Here is a 16,967-nt window from a genome sequence, read left to right as displayed (position 1 = left end):
AGCACTGGAGCCAATGGTCCCCGAAAATGTCTGCAAAGACTTCTAAATCTTACATCGCAGTTAAGAAGGGACATGGGGCTAGTGTAAATTTGGGATTTGGGAAATGCGAAAAAATGGTTTCTTGGAAGTAAATTAGAAAGAAAACCAAAGTCGAACTGGGGGAACTCTGATGAAACAGAAGCTCACTGCTGAATGAACACCTTGGGAATTAAAAAAAATCATTCTTGTGAGACAAAAGAAACAAATGCCAAGCCCTCATTAATTTGGAAGTCTGTCAAGCCTTTCACAATCCTTAATTCCAAATTACATTTACTTTAAACAACATTCAGTTACGAGTGACCATCAATTGGTTACTGTTGGAAAGGTGAAGTTAAGACAACTGTGTTAATAAAGTTGGTAAATACAACTTCCAACTTAAAGAGCAGGTTCAGATTTCAAATTCAGTTTGAATGTGTGCAGATACTAAGCAGCACGCATCACAAGCCTGCTGCAGTTGCCTTCACCTGCCAACTACAGTTCTTCACTTAACTTACTTCACATGCGTAATTGGTCGCACTTAATGTCACCTCTCACGGACTCGGCCACAAGAGGATAAACATTTAAGATGCTCATGTCACATTTTTATTTAACTATCAAAATAAAACCCTTGGCAGGGTTTCGAGTTGCCCCACAACCAAGCCTTGCGCTACTTCACACACACACACACACACACACACACACACACACACACACACACACACCTACACACACACACACACACACACACACACACACACACACACACACACACACACACACACACACACACACAACCTTTCACAGATTACATTGTCTCCAGTTCAAACACCCTGAAAGCTGGTAACGGCTTGGTGTGGTGTTTGCATGTACAGGTCCAATGCTTACTGGTGTGAGTTCATACGAGTCAGTCAAGAAACCCAAACAGAGAAAAACAGCAGATTTGTCCGAGGCAGCACAGATTCGGGCAAATATGTGGGTGTGCTCACATTGGCAAAAAAAAAAGAAATATGTGCAAGTAGACCAAGAGACAGGAGTCAACGTAAAGCTTAAACTGCCACACTCATACATACAGGCACACTTCACGCACTAAGTTGGAGCATATTATTGGGAACACATCGGGCGGCTATATTAGTGGCCAAAAAACACAGACTGAACAAACACTCCAGCTGTCAAATTCACTCAAATAGAATTAGGCAAAAATGTGCTATTAATGCAGACCGGATCAAGCAGTATCTTGGAGCGTGAGAGAACACCAATGCAGCTATTTTTCAGAAATCTCTCCACACTCCGCAGAGCTCACATACCCTGGCTCAGACTGTGGTCCAATCATGCAGTAGATGTATTTGTCTTGATTTGAACATGAGGTCCCAATAAAGTAGTCACTGAAATGGGGCCCGATGTGCTCCTAAATTTGAGTACACAGTAAATGCTTACTGTGCTCTTTAGTAAATATCCTCCTTTATCTCCCCTCATTTGTTTAGCAGATACTTCAAGGTACGCATGTATACGTACATCCTTTCAATACTACATTAATCATTTCTTTCCCCTCTATCAAAAGAGACCTCAGTCAAATGGAGAGGAAGCAGCTGTCAGCGAGTGGCCCATGTTCTGTTTGGTACAGAACACCTGAGGTCTGTGGCTCTCAGTCCAAGTACTCCACGCCCAGAGCTCTGTCGGCTCTATTCTAGCAGTCTAATCAGGGACCGTTTCACACCAGGGACAGCAAGTGAATGCAATTAAGCACGCGGCAGTAAAGAAGGAACCAGGATCAGGATTGAAGAGCACTGTGTAATTGGTTTATTCATGGGATCCTGGGATACTCTATCACAAGTTATCAAGGTGCATGTAAATAGCTTGGGCTGTGGCCGGTAATCAGTTAACTCTGGATGTAAGCGTGGTGTGTAAACACTTACTGCGAATTCTGCTCACTGTGGGCATCCTTGCATCATTTTTACGATCTGCTGGGTTTGTTCACCGCTTAAGGAGAAAACACTGCCAGCATTTTACGCTGTTTTATTTCTCCTGAGGAGGCTCGATGATGTATTTAGTATGCAGAGGCGGGAGTGAACATAAAACAGGCAAATCAACTGATATAGTGATCCACCATTATGAGGTTTTGAAAGCTGATGCTGTGACCAATATTAAGGCTCTAAGAATATTCATGTTACGTTTATATTATGTATTAGTTTACATTTATTAATCCAAGTTCATTTCAATCCAAATTTCATTCGAAACATTTTGGAACAATCAGCCATTGGCATAACTTCTAGAATAACTGAACTTATTATTACATACTTTTTCTATGGAATAATTGTTTCAACAATGAGATGATTTAATAGTAGATGACGGGGGATGCCGTCCTCCTTGTTAGCAAAACGTTCAAAATGCATCCCCCTTGTTAACCATCCCCCTCTCCATTGGCCATAACCTTAAAAATGAAGCTACAGCCAGGACATGGTTAACTTAGCTTAGCTTAGCATAAAGACTGAAAACAGTTGGAAGCAGCTACCCTCGGTCTGCCCAATGGTTAAAGCCCAGCGGTGCCCCTACAACTCACTTACTGTGGTGATGAAAAACATCCGGATTGTTTTACCACTGGACAAAGCCGTGCTTGCAGTTTCCTTCTGCTTTTATTAGTTTTAAGGCAGCAAAAAAAGCGAATACGCGTAAAAAATGTCAGACAATTCATCCAGCTCTTTATAAGGTTACCAAATAAGAAGTAAAAAATAATGTGTGACAGAAACGTTGTATAAATGGGTAAGACACAAGTAACATGATCATGATAGTCCTTTGATAGAACTTTGGGTTTTGGGAGTTAAAGTAGTATGGTACCAGTGCAAACAACAGAACAAATTCAGACAAATACACCTCCATGTTTCATTAATCACTTTTTTGGTGAGATTACACAAATGAATAACATTTAAATGACTGACCTTTAATTATACCTCCTGTCAGTAAGTATCATTTGTGGGGATCGTTGGGAAGAAGAGCTGTACGTCGCTACTCGTATATCTTCAAGGACAAAGGAGTTGCTTTCGAGGTTAGATCAAAATTCCTTGAGTGAATCACATTGTGAAAGTAAGAAAATAAACAAAACAAAACTTGAAAGCACATTCATAACACTCTGATCCTCCACCTTGAATGGCAAGCAGCCTTACTGGGCATGAGATGTTGACACAAGGATTTAAGGGAGTAAGAAAATGAAAGTTTATATTTGGAGGGCAGACATGCCAAGCAACAATGAAAGAAAAAGAGACAATTGAGGTGCTGAGAATTAAAGCCTCGATCCAACATTTTCAAGAATACCAGAATATATACACAGGGATTTTTGTATTGCTTTCAGGTTGCGCTGTCACGTCAGTCCTTTTGATGTCTCTACCGTTACTCTACTGCGTAAAGACAACTAATATTTGCATGGGCGAGATAGAGAATAAGATCATGGATCGGTACGCCACTAATAATATGGTGGGCGTTGGTGAAGAGGAGGCTGAGCCTGAAAGAAAAGCTCTTGGTTTAGCAACAGATATCATTCGAGAGCTCTGAGTAAGTCTCTGTCGTGACAGAAAAGATAAGTTTGCATGTTGAATCACAGCTCAGAGTTGCTCCCCTGCTACATTGCATCAAAGGATGAGGTGGTATGGGCATCGAATCAGGAAGCCGCTGGGAATCTTCCCCATGGAGATGTTCGGGGCACGTCCAACTGGGAGGAGACCCCTGGGCAGATAAAGAACACAAAGGCCTGGGCAGGTCTTAGGATCCCCCCCCCCCCCCCCCCCCCCCCAGGTCAGCAGTGGAAAATGGTTGAGTGGAAAACTAAAGGTTTTGGCTATTCTGTAATGTCAGTTACTGAGAACGGGTGCATTACGTACTGGGTCAATATGTGCCACGGTTCTTCATCTAGCGCTCCTTTCTCTCAAAAGGGTTTTGAATCTCATTCAACATTATTACCATAATAATATGACTAAATAGAGCTTTAAAAGTACCGAGGACGTGGTCAGTGTGAATAAATAAGCCTGCTATGCAGTATTCAGGGTCGATAGAAAAGTCACTGTGAAGTGTCATTTAATTTTGAATTGAAAAGCAACTTCCGTGAAAAATGTTAATGGTTATAATTAAAATTGCACTCATGCTCCTTTTTGCTCCCATGCTGTTTTGTCTGACTGAACAGCTCAATTGAAGTGCATCCATGTCTTCGGGGTCAAAGGGCGCTAAGGCCAAACTCAGTGTGACAGTTACGGGGAGATAAACTGTATATTGTGAGTGTTCAATTATTTGTGTAATTATTGGTAATCAGTCACCATGGCCATAGAATTAACCTGAATTTTGAATTGCAGCCCGGACATGAAAGATGAAGGAGTTTCCCCCCGCGAGCAATTGCTGTTCCTTGATATACTACACTCAAAAATCAAGCACACATGCATTCATATCAGTGTGCAATCTGCACAGACTGCCTACCTACACATCTAACAGGTGCTAACTGCACCTGACCTTTTTACACTTATTCTGTTGAAACCTTGCCCACTGAAATTGGCATCACTACTTTTGGCTCCCTGTAAAATGAAATAAAACGTCTGAATCCCCCCCCCCCTGCTAACTTAACTTGGCAGGACAGTTCATCAGAATACCATCATTTGCCAAACGAACGAGTCACAGCACATGTCCTCTACACCAACATGGACGCGTGTTTTTTCAGCGCGCTGCAATTTCAACGAGCATTCTCTGATCGGTGCTCTGTAAAAGAAAAAAAATGCAAAGTCCTATACATGTTCGTCTCTAAAGACGCCAGTAGAGACATGAAGAAAAGGTCAGCTGGAAATCCCTTGATACTACAGTGAACATGAAAGGAAATATTAATCATCAATGTCCATGGAGTCAAAGGTCCAACAAAGGGGGAAAGCCCATGTGCATAGAACAAATTCAAAGCAGTCATAATGTATTTTGAACTTGCATGTTTTTCTCTTAACTTTGCAGACAATAGGCAAGGCAAGGCAAGTTTATTTGTATAGCACATTTCAACAACAAGGTAATTCAAAGTGCTTCACATGAAACCATTCAAAGCATAAAGGCAAAAGTAAAGGAGATTTAAAACATACATTGAAACAATAATCGATGTCTCCCTGAGACATTACGCTGCACGCAATCAACCATACACTGCCGCAATTCTGCAATTACTCGCACACAAACCACGTCTGGAAAAGATTTCTGCCGATCTGCGTTTTATCGTGTACGCCTTGCACGAACTCGGTCCCGGAGGAAATGGCGATATATTGTGCACTTTCTAAATAGCCCATACAGACAATAGCACTACTATCACATACAGGTTGCAAACACAAAATGTACACAAGTAGTTCTTACAGAAGGACAATGTGAATGAACAGCAGCTTAAACAACATATACAGTAAAACCCAAATACTTCACAATACTGGATGCATACATGACCTCAGGCTCAAAAGGTATGGCAGGGATCCAATCCAAAGGTTTTCTAGCTGAGATATTCATCCACCATATCCTAATCAATAAATACCAAATTCATGACTCAATATTTTCACTTAAAACCTCTCATTTATATCTAAGATGTCCACAATTGTGTTTCTTTCCAATGACACACTTTATCCATTTCTATATGTTTGCATTTTAATAAAGTAAAAGCATTTCCTTAATTGTAATGGCATTAAAGTTGAATCACTGCTCGTCTGTGTCACATTATGTTGGGACAGGATACCAATATTTACAGTTGATACTTTCCATTTCAGGTTCATTTTTAACTTTATTTGATGCACACCACAGGGGAATAAATCTGAGGTTGGTATGCAGAGCCTTTTTGCAGCCTTAGACATTTTGAAGGTTTTTTCGAAGTGAAATCAAATGAGCTGCTGATTCTTGTAAAGCAGTGTTGAGAATGGGGTGGAAGGTTGACCACAGGAAACTGTGGTTTGAGTTCCATCTCCTGAAACAGTAAAATATTGATTGATTCCAACCATGAGGGTAACCTCTCCATGACTTCAACTAGTGTTATTTACCTCAACATTACCAGACCTTAGAGGAAGTGTATTTAGCTTTTAGAGCGTTGATATAACAGCAAACACCTATTTGCTATGTAATGATATAGAGTAATGTCACTCTCTTCGTAAAATGCCAACGCTACCTCTATTAGTTCTCACTAGGCTCCACAAATAATGTATGTTTAGCTGAATTCATTTATTAAATATTATATTGTGATAGTCATTCACTGTAAATTTCTGGTGTTTTTAAGTGTATAACTAAGTTGCGTAACAGAAAAGCTTTTATTTTTTTCTGAAGCCACCCCAGTTGCTTTACCTGAGAAAACCTGGTCAATATAGTATAATAAATGCACTGAGAGCAGACTTTTCCCTCCTGCTTGTCCATATACAAAATATTGAATTCATACAAGATCTGGATTTTATTTGTCTCCCAACTGTACTGTATCCGCTCAGAGTTTTAATATTTCATAAACAATGATCAATTACCTACTGCATCGAAGAGCATATAAGTAATGACACTCCTGCTCCGCCAATGAAAACTGCAGCTTTTATTGGACTCCGTGGTTGCATATTTGATTTTTCTTCTAAATTCTATTTAAAATCTCATTACTTTTAATCAGGATGAAGTGATATCATGCTAGATTCTATTCCCTTGTCAAAACAGCTTCCTCAGAGGCCCTGACGTAAATCACTGGTCCAAACTTGTGGAAACAAAATACAGTGCATAAGCAGAGGCTTATTTTAGCAACTGAAATGTGTGCTTTGTCAGACTCATTCAGTTGTGCTGGGCTAGGCCATCCCTAATTAAAGTGTTCTGCTCTACAGAGTCCCAGACTGGTCCTGAGCATGCAGAAGCTGTCTTATTCTTTCCATCCATCACATCTACTGTAATTACTTTTGTTTACAGTGGAGCAAACGGCAGCTGTCTGATTAGAAGTTATTGAGGAGATAACTCATAGGTAATTTAGAAATGGTGCTCAACTTCTCTCCTGGATGCAGATGAATAATTTCCTGTATGAAGTGTGGGGACGATGTAGAGACGCTCATGGAGAGTGACCCTGACAAATTACCACAGGGCTGTCAAATCTCCAAACCATTTTCCTTTTGAGCTGAACATTGTTGTTTTCTTCCAATAGTGACGATGGTCTCTCTTTTCCTGAGGCAGAAATAAAAAAGCTTGCAAAACAGTGTAATTAGTTGCACACGCTGTTCAGTTTTTTTTCTCATAAAGTGAAGGAATATTCTTATTATTATATTATGTTGAAGGGCAATCTCAGTTCCCAAGTATTTTATGCTTTTAGTGAGATGGATATGGCGATAGAGGATAATAATAATCTATTTAAATTGTGGATTGAACGCACTGAGAACCAACTAGGAGTCCCACAGCGCATGACAGAATGCACTATGACGATGCAATATCACAAGATTGTAATAAAAAAAACATGTCTTTTTGTGAAATGGACACTGAGATGTACATTACTGATATAAAAAATGGATGTGCAATATCAAGATGGCAAATCGATACGCAATACCCACTTCCAATATGGGAAATGGATCCTGCAGCAGAGATAAGATATAATAAAAAAAAATGTTTAAATCGACTGCAGAGTTTGAAAATACTGTAGATATTGCCCCAGTAGTTTGGTTATTAAAATGTTACCATATTTCACGTAATTGACATAATTTATATACATTCCGAAAGATGCAGCAAGGGGTATTGTACAATAACTTATTGATGTTGTATACAGTGATATATCAGTCAGTTATAACGTACACCAGAAAGATACTGATTGAGCTTACAGCCTGTCAGTCATGATGTAGTACACAGATTTTCACCCCACGACCCTGCTCTACCACTGAGCCACATTCGCCATCGTTGTTATTCTTCAGAATATATATTGTTATGCTATTTTACTAACTCTTTACTAAATTTACGAGTCACAACATCAGTGAAATCCATGATTGTTCAATATTTGCACGTTAGCCGTCATATGTTTTGATGTCCCCTTTTTAACACAATTTTGGAATACTTTCTGTTTTTCATCTTCTTGAAAGTCTAAATTTGACATCATTTTTCTGTCTGAGCTATTGCAATAGGTTTTGGACCAAGAAAAGCGAATTAGTCGACTTATTTTTTTTTTAATAAACCACACCAAAGATGTAACTGGTGGTTACAGATAGTGTGGTTGTCAAGGCTTTCCTGTTGTCCTTGAGAGCTGAGTGGGTTCACTCAATTAATGGCTGTAATTGGACTGTTTGGAATATCAGCACTGCTAATGTTACTTTGACAGTGATTTAATTTGACATGTTAATCAATCATCAACATAGCTGGAGCACCCACTAATATGTTAACAAGGGATAAAAATAGCGCTTATATTGTACGCAGGCAACGGTGTAGCGCACAAGGCTATGGTCATAATATATTAGCACTTTGATTTATTTTTGCTCTTTCATCTTCAGCCATTGTGCCTGGGGTGTTTGTCTCAGCAATGGAGCCGAAAATAAAAGGAAATGTCATAAAATAAATAGTGCCTGCTAAACTATTGTGTGGTGTACTTATACTTTGAGTACTTTGGGGTTAGGGGTGGGGGTGCTTGCTTTATCCATGCCTTCCTATGGCGTGTCTTTGCTCTCAGCAATCCATATCAGATAAACTTTGGATTATCACTCTGCATGAGAATAATGAATAAACATGTGCATTGGCATTCATCTCCATGACCCCTTTCTCTATGAATAGCTGGGGGAAAATAAAAGTAAAAGTCATTTAAGTTTTATATTGAGGCCTGTATCTCTTTTTGCCTATTTTTTGGGATGCTGGCAGCTGTGTTTGGTGATGAAACTAGTCCAGTCCTTCCCTGTGGGGACTCCTCATGAATCCCCTTTACGGATCTACTGTTGCAAATTACAATAAAGCTATGACAAAAAAAAACTGTGAGGAGTCATGTACATATTTGATTCATTCAAGAAAAAAAACAAGAATTTTATACCTTATTTGCCTCCAGAACCTTCCAGAAAACTATTTTCTGTTGACATCAAACTAACACTTACAAAATGCAGCACACTAACACAGCAAGTATACGGTAACAATGTGTTTGGATTTGGGGAACTCTCTGGAGTTCAGCATCCACAAATCCCTCAACATGGCTGCATTTCTCATGGGATGTTTCATTATGAAAGCTGAACCCCAGTGGCTGTCTTGATGAACTTGTTGTGGCACCGCTGAAGAAGTAATCTTCATCTAGTCGCTGTTCTGCTTCATGAAAAACCCCAAAACCCTGCAAATGCAACTTGTGCAACACACAAAATATAACATGTTGAAGTCATGTATGGTTTAGTGTGGAAGGTCAGCCATAGAGTGCTGCAGGGAATGAGTCCTAGCACCAAGAAATCAGCAAGCACTTTTGCATTTGCATCTCAAAGTCAGTGTTTTAAAAAAAAAAGAGTTTTAGATTAGATGGTTGCTTAAAATAAGGTCTCTGGTTAAAACCAGTTTAAGAGATCTTAACGTTTTGTTCTATGACATAAAATATATCAATAAAGACCCCTCTCATGAATTCTTTGTCTTAAAAATGGCAGTTGCAAGAGACCAAATGAGGCTACATAACGTCATCACGCCAACTAGTCCACCTTTACAGCCTTGTTGTGTAAACTCGCCTTCATGGTGAAGTACGTTTGTAGCCGAACATTAGCTTTTTACTTCTGCCAATTCCATTCACACTTCAAAAATCATAAAAGTGTTATTTTGTGAAGAATATTTTGCTGAACAAAACGTGTAAGTGTAATGAACTTGTATTTGCCACAGAGCCTGTTTATAAAATAATCAAAAATCCAACGGAAAAATCCCATTGGCATTTTGTTGAGGGAACCAGCGCAATGCATTCTGGGGTTGGCCTTACGTCATCCCTGCAGCACTCTATTCCCCCCGATTTCCAATCTTTATGCTGCGCTAAGATAGCTAGCGGCTGGATTTACCTTTACCATTACCTTTTTACCACGCAGGTACGAGAGTCCTATTGATCTTCTCATCTAACGCTCAGCAATAAAGCAAATAAGGATATTTTCCAAATGTGAAACTACTCTGTTACATTTCTACAGCATGTCAGCATTATTCAAAAATACAATGGAAATGAGTCAAAAGAAAAGAAAGGAACAAAACTGGCATGACAAAAGGCTATTATGTCAGATTCAAGACGATGCATGGATCATTTTTCTCTGAGCCACTGAGGCACATTCAATAGCCAGAGACTTTTACTTCGATGGTGCCTACATCAAGCCTGGATACACCCGCAGAACTATTTGGAGGATTTAACGCCACAAAGCTTCCCTTGGAGTTCACAGTTATCTGCTGCTGATGTGCTGCTGTTCAAAGGAATTTACGTGTTTCAGGAGTGAGCACCATTAAAAATTGAGTGTGTTTCAAGTGAGACAAAAACAGAAAGTATAACGGCACAACTCGTGGAAGCGGAGAAGAATGCACGATCCTAAAATGAATACAAGGAGTGGGTTTCTCACTCTCGTATCAGGGTGAAGTGAATTGGATTTACATTTTTTTATTCACCCAAACCTTCCTTGTCTGCTTTTGTTTCAATAAATGATGTGGAAAATGTCACAGTTACACTAAAAGATGCTTTGCCAACCTGATGGCTGTGGAACATGCCATGATTGTACTTCAGATACTTGACAGTTTTGGGGCCAAGAGGGAGCTGTTCTCATTGGGCCAAATTCTAGCCTGTTATACAATTGTTTGGTCTTGTAAAATATTCTGGATTCTGAATGTAGTTCAGCAAGGTGTCTGGAGTTAACATATTGTATATTGTTCATGTATCGCACAAATGCACACTTTTGTAGGACATATCTCAAATGCAAAACCTATGTGGTGATTAGTGATGGAAAAGGTCATTTTGCACAAACAATACATGGCAGATGGAGATGAAAAAAGTTTGCATGGTCAGTGGTTACATCAGTGGTTAAAAATAAACTTTTACAGACATACAAATACTTCGAGTTGTGCAGTGTTAAATAATGATCGACACACCATTTCTGGAAAAAAACAACAACCGTAATGTTACATTGACTGGACACATTGAATGCTCCAATTGTTACCTACTGTTGACAGATACGTTACAGCTGTCATGCTTCAAGAGAGTAACTTAATATTCCTTCATGATATGTCTAGTAATATATCCATGTTTAATATATCTATGAAATGTCTGTTTCATCATATGTGCTCTCAAGGGACTTTCCATATTTTTCTGCTCATTATGTTGTACCCAGGAAAGGGCTGGTTGGAAGTGGGATCCTTCTCTGTGAGACTTGCCCAAGGTCTGCTCCATTCCTGTCCGGTAGGTTTTATTCATCAGCTCTTTCTTTGGATGTTGTGTCCGTGTGATTTCCTGACACTATTCTGTATTTACAAGTATACAAGCAGCATCCCATAATGTGAGAATTATGCAGTATCATGATGGATGGTAAAAAAACCCACATTTTTGAAACCTACATGACAGACCGTATAAATCAATCACTACACCAAGATGGGACATTATCATTGTACTTCTATCTGACAAGCTGATGACAATGCATTAGGACAGCAGTTTTGAAAACACAGACATTTGGGAGCTGCTGGGACAGGGAATTGTTCATAGGACTCCCAACGTGTCGCCGTAAATGCCTTTTGATTGCAATACCAGGCCAACTAACACGAGCTTTACCAAATCAACCTCTTGGCGTGATTATGAACATGTTTTCCAAGAGCAAATGCCGTGATGGTGGCTAGACAGAGTGGTGTTGATAATTACACAGTGGATAATGGACGGAGGGCAGTAGCACATTGCAGGAGGTGCTGGACCAAATGGGCCGTGATAATTAACCAAAATCTTAATGACACTGGGCAAAATTATTCCCCCCTGACTCGTATATGATAAATATTTAATGTTTCATTACAATAATGATGGGAATGCAAAATGCCAAACCACTAACTGTCAAACTTTTGCTGCAGTTGTCTAGTAATTAGAGGACGCTCTCGCTGTCTCCGTCTAATTTCCCAGTGCAGCCTCTGCCAGCGTTTAGCACTCTCATGAAAGAGCGGTGACAGGGAAGGGAATTGTGTGAGGAACACTATTGGACTGCACATTGAAGAGTTTACCATTAATTCACTACTTAGCTGGTGTGGGATTGTTTATCCTGTTGACAATTGAAGGGTTACAAATCATAGACCTACTTACAAAGAACGCAATCCTTCGTGTTTCCAGGACAGTTGTCTTGTGCAAGTGAGCTAAAGTTAGTCTGCCCCCCCCCCCCCCAATAGAAAAGCACTCACGGGAATTTACTTATTCTTGTCACAGTTGTGGCCAGATGGACAAATGAGTGGGCATCTTGTAGAAATGACAAAGTGAACCAGAGTGGTCCTATACAAACACATTAGTCAAGTTATTTTGACCACCCTGCGAAAGCTTGCTCCACACAGTTGAGAAATCCCAGTTCAATTTCCGTCCTGGCTGCTTTAACCCACATATACACCAGAGGGAGCGGTGATCAATACACTGCACTTGGCTATCATTATCAAGACTTATACCCCCTTCAGCTCAGGGCCCATTAAATCAGAGGACCACATTCTTCCCGCCCGGTGTCTCAAACAACGACTCCCGAGTCACATTAAGGTTTGATTTACGCGTCTTTAATGATAGGCCACCCTTAATTAGCTGATGGCGCAAAAACACAGCTAGTGCTGAAAAAAGGATGACCGTCTAATGCTCGAGCTGATGTTTGCTTCGGGCCGCTCGCCATCCGTAATCCGTATCAAGCCGCGCTCACATTGCAAAATACAAGCTTCCTCTCGAGGCTGCGGCCATACCTCATATGTTGAGCCGTGCCAGTGGCAATAATGAATCCTGGCTGAGACGCCTGATCCCTCGCATCAATTCTGGGTATCGGCTATGTGAGACTTTTGGTCTGCAGCAAAGTCTGTAACTTCTCTTTCCTGAAGTATTTCGCTGTCAAGCCGTGGACTCTGATGACTTCTTCCTCCCTTGTTTTGGTCACAATTCATTGGTTCCAGCCTGAGAGGCTCTCTGTATCATTAGCAGAAAAATAATTTGGTTAGTTTAATGGAGTGACTTAGACTAACAAGTTGTTGCAACAAGAATACCCTGAAGTGACTTGAGACGTATTACCACAGTAGTAGCGGCTGCTCATTAGCTCCGTGCAGTGTTATTGCAGTTAGGGTCATAAGAAACCTGCATAATATCCATGCATGGCTGTAAAAGAGAGACTGCTGATGAATTGCATAATAACCAGATTAGCAATATGTCACACTAAGCCTCTGGCAAACAGCAAGGGAATTGGGAAGATTCTTCCCTCCCCGTGAGATGAGAAAGATATAAATAGAAACCTTGAAGCACAATTTGTCAAGTTACATGAGCAGAAATGCATTGCCGTCTTCCACCCCCCCCCCCCCCCCTAAATATGAAAGTGTCCTTTGAAGCAGATTTCATCAAGTCATTATGAAAATGGGGATGCGTCTGTGAAAGCATTGACAAATACTTTCTTTCATTTAAAAACCTCCAGTTTGTGAACTGTACTTTTATAGTGCGTGTGACTGCAAATATGACCCAGGACATGACAATCAACAGACATGACAAAAAGACGAACTGGCTATCGCAATGTGCTAATGTATTCCATTAGGCAGAATTACGTCTGGTTGTTTAAAATGATCATTTTGGGTGTTTTTTTTCGAAGCTAGAAGGGAAATTGGATTGTGCACTTTTGTCAAGGTCAATGGCCTGGCTGAACACTTTGGTCACCAATAAAGTTGCAATCGTCATAAAATGTGATGAAAGGCACCAAAACACTTTCTTCTACATTACAATGAGACTTATTTAGGTTTGATTTATTGCTACATAAACAGTACATGAATGAAGGGATTTTTCAAAAGGCACATTTCGCTATTCATAAGTCAATCCTCGAAACACAATATATGTGGCGGGGGACAGAGAGACTTTCAGACAGTTTGCTGAATGAAAAATCTATCAAATTATTCCTATCTTTTTTTTCACATGACAATGCTGACACGAGACCATGTGTTATGGCGTCCACATGTTGAACACACGGACGCATTTTTTTCCAAGCTCCCCCTCCCTACATAGTGCCATTGTAATGGAAAAACCCCATAATTTAGCATGCTTTTAAAGCCTCTCTGAGCTTAATTTACAAAGCATTTTGTTCCTCATATTCTGCTTCCAGAGACGTGTGTTATTAATCAAACATGCTCACCGGCCTGGAACGTCAGTTTATTCATCATCACTTCTCCACCCTTTTTATAAAACAGTTGCATAATTGGACAGGTATATTAAGTAAGGGGGGGTTTGTGTAAAATGTAATCAACCTGTATTCTATAGAAATATCAATAACAACAAACAAAGAATGGGGAAGATACAAGTTCAGGGGGGGGGGGCCTCAAAGCAAGAATAAGACAATAGCGTACCTGACTATTTTATAACTCCATAGAAAGGATATAGCAATATAACTACTTTCATTCGATTTCGCACTCACTGAGCTGCTAACGCACTAGCAGTAATGTAGTTTAATCTAAGATGTGCAACAGAGGCAACAACTTTTCTTCTGTTTGCTTTTATCCCGTTCAGTCTACTCGCTGCCTTCCAGCTCAATTCAGTGATTGACAGTGGATTTTAAGGCTTTGTCTCTTTTAAATTGTATAAATATTTTGTGGAGATTTGTGTCACTTTCATATGAATATGGACATTTTACTTTAACAACAAATCATGAAAATATTTTAGCCCTGGGGATTCTCCTTATGGAATATGTATGATGGAACACAAGTTCCATCTGTCGAGAAAATAATGAGCGTTATCCGTCGGCTCTGTTTGGAGAAAGAAGAGTCGATGGCAGGCTTGCTGCTGTTCTGTCCTCTTATCGCTCAGTATTTTGGTGATGAAGCTCACGGCAGGTCGGTTGGTTCGCTCCTACTCCTCAGAGGAGCTACCTCCTTACCTCTATCTTACATTGCTTCCTGACAAAGTCAAAAATTGGCCATCTCAACCCTTTTTGATTATTTATAAAGCACTGTTTTTCTAGTGTGCTTCCAGTCGTCTATACTTCACTGGAGTGGAGAATATAGTTGGTTTCGCTTCCTAGTGTCAGCGGAGCTGCAGTGTCTCTGCTCTCTACAGGGCAGCAAATGAAAAGCGTGTGTGTTCCAGTGACGTTGCAAACAAGCCAAGCCATGAATTTAGAACAGGATATTGGCTAGAGGGGAGCTGTTTGGAATGTAATTACATCAAAGGCTGTTGTGGGAATATTTGCCACACAAAAATGGCTGCTGATGATAAGCAAGGCCCCACAAGGCAGTAATTAGGGACTCCTGCCTTATGGCCAGTGCATTGTGGCTCTTTCCTAATAATTCTTCTTACATTTATGAACCTGCCAATGTATTAGAGTTACGGTGAGGGCTGAAATCGCTCTGTGTTATTGCCTATCATGTCTCCGAATGACTACATTTTTTTGTATTACTTACTGATCCTCTGGAACAAGAGTTTATGTATGTTGTTAGTTTGGATCGCAACATAATTCTGTGTTGTAAGCAGATTTTTATCTTGCCCTTATCGCTGAGCAAAATTGTGGTGTTGCATGGGCTCTGTATTTTAAGCTTCCTGGATACTCTCATTATCTTCCTGTAGTCTAGTGAAATGAAGTGAGCTGTGTGCTGATGCTGCATCCTCATCTCCTACACTGCTGTAGAGCCAAATCGTCTGCTTCAGAGTGCTGGGATGATCTTTTTGTGTACCTGTCCTCACTGTGTTTAGCATTTGTAATGGTTGAGAAGTAACTACGTGTGTGTGTGTGTGTGTGTGTGCACATGTATCTGTATTTCTGTGCATGAGCTCCATCTACAATGTTCTGCTACACCCCCCTGAGCATATAGAGCCTGTCAGAGGGTGCTGACCTACATCACCGTCGAGTCATGGTATCCATGACTCGACGGTGATGTGCAGTGCTTTTAGTTCAAGAAACTATCTGCATGGGCAGTAACAAGAGTACAAATTGAAGTCAAAACTGGTGTCCAAATCTCCACTGTGTCACCTTATCTGCAAAAACCTCAGCTGTACACTCCACCCAATGTGAGCAGTGTGTCCACACGCGCTGAGCTTATGATTGAAGTTTCTTGATATGATATTCAGAGCGTTAATATCGCATCAAACAACTATTTGTAATCGAGGAGTCACACAGCTGGGCCGGGCCATGCGTGCCTATTACTGCATGCGAGTGTGCCACACTGGCTAGCTCAAGGCTGCCGCTCTGCACTGTGCTCACACGGCGGCTACGGCCGATGATGACATCCTGACCTGAATTTAGCACCTTAAAGATATTAGAAAGGGTAAAGACTTGTACTCCTCATTGCTACAGCAGCTTTTAAACATGATTGATTTTAAAGAAACTCAATCAGATGTCACAACCTGAAGACATAATAACATAGAGTGTATACCTTTTCTTATTTAGGGTCTGAATTAGGCGTATACACTGTTGCATATATTAAGTTCTAGGCCTTGGCATAGCCATCTTGATTTTGTCGTCATTGTTTCCCCAATAATCCATCTGCATGCAAATTGGGTTGTTTGTCTTCTTTGCAGCAGTGCTTAATTAAGTTATAATGAGACAATATTTTATTGAGTGGGCAAATAAAGATCTATCCAATCAGAGAATGTTGTTATTGTTGATTTAAATTAAACACTGTTTTACATTTATTGTTTTTTATTGATTGACTTGAATATGTTATCATTGACTACAAAGCTTAATATAATTCTGTCCGTGAGTCTTGCTTCATTGAACTGAAGCCAAAGAGAAACTAAAACATGATTCAAAAGGTAGATCCAGACTTAAATGTCTGAGGAAAGGCATGCATGTTGGACATACAGCACTGTGTCTGTAAATAAC

The sequence above is a fragment of the Melanostigma gelatinosum genome (genome assembly GCF_949748355.1).
Source record: "Melanostigma gelatinosum genome assembly, chromosome: 2".
In the NCBI taxonomy this organism is placed as follows: domain Eukaryota; kingdom Metazoa; phylum Chordata; class Actinopteri; order Perciformes; family Zoarcidae; genus Melanostigma; species Melanostigma gelatinosum.
The sequence above is the reverse complement of the archived record's forward strand: the minus strand, read 5'-3'. Positions refer to the sequence as shown.